The sequence below is a fragment of the Brassica napus genome, chromosome A1 (assembly GCF_020379485.1).
Source record: "Brassica napus cultivar Da-Ae chromosome A1, Da-Ae, whole genome shotgun sequence".
In the NCBI taxonomy this organism is placed as follows: domain Eukaryota; kingdom Viridiplantae; phylum Streptophyta; class Magnoliopsida; order Brassicales; family Brassicaceae; genus Brassica; species Brassica napus.
Window position 1 is genome coordinate 14,525,559 of NC_063434.1, and position 828 is coordinate 14,526,386.

The window sequence follows — 828 nt, forward strand, 5'->3', positions numbered from 1 at the left end:
TCTGCACCAGGCAGGACTTCGAGATCAAGCCTTCTTTGATTGGTCTAGTACAGAGAAAGGTGTTCTCTGGTCTCTCTACAGAAATTCCAATGGAGCATATTGAGAGCTTCGAAAAAGTCTGCAGTTTCACTCGCGCGAATGGTGTTCCACCAGATTACATCAGGTGCATGTTATTCCCATTCTCTCTTGACGGAAAAGCTGCACGGTGGTTGAACTCTCTCCCTACTGGCTCTAACACTTCATGGGAACAGGTCCGATCAGCTTTCCTAAGCCATTTCTACTCTAAGGCGAGAACAGCTGCATTGAGGAGCAAGCTCACCTCCTTCAGACAGCTCACTGATGAGCCTTTCTGCGACGCATGGGAGCGCTTCAATGACTATCGCAGAGAATGTCCTCACCATGGATTTGATGATGATTACCTCGTGGATATTTTCTATGATGGAGTGGACTTGAAATACCAAGGTGCTCTAAACTCTGCGAGCAATAGAGATTTCATGACTCAAACCACTGCTGGAGCATTTAAGCTGATTGAGAACATGGCTGCTAGCTCAGCTAATAAGAAAGAGGAGAGTGATTGCTCCATGAAAAAGAACAGTTCTGACGCCCAGAAAATGGATGAGCTGACTGCCAAGGTTGATCAGCTACTGAAAAACAACCAAGGGCACGTTTTCAGCATGGAGCAAGCTACAGCTGGGCATATTCAGAACCAGAACAAGCGACAACCGCAGAGCAATCAGCAAGCTGTTCCAGCTAACGGGAACAATCAACCAGATGAGCTGAAGGGTCTGGGTATGATGATGCAACAATTGTTGCAGGGTCAGCAGGTTC

The 828-nt window shown here is 47.1% G+C and overlaps 1 non-coding gene across 1 annotated transcript; it reads right to left on the reverse strand.

The window, feature by feature from the left end:
- Nucleotides 1–299: 299 nt before the first annotated feature.
- LOC125579313 lies at nucleotides 300–406 on the reverse strand. The gene has a single exon (XR_007317299.1). It is a non-coding gene; the product is annotated as a small nucleolar RNA R71 (small nucleolar RNA).
- Nucleotides 407–828: the final 422 nt, after the last annotated feature.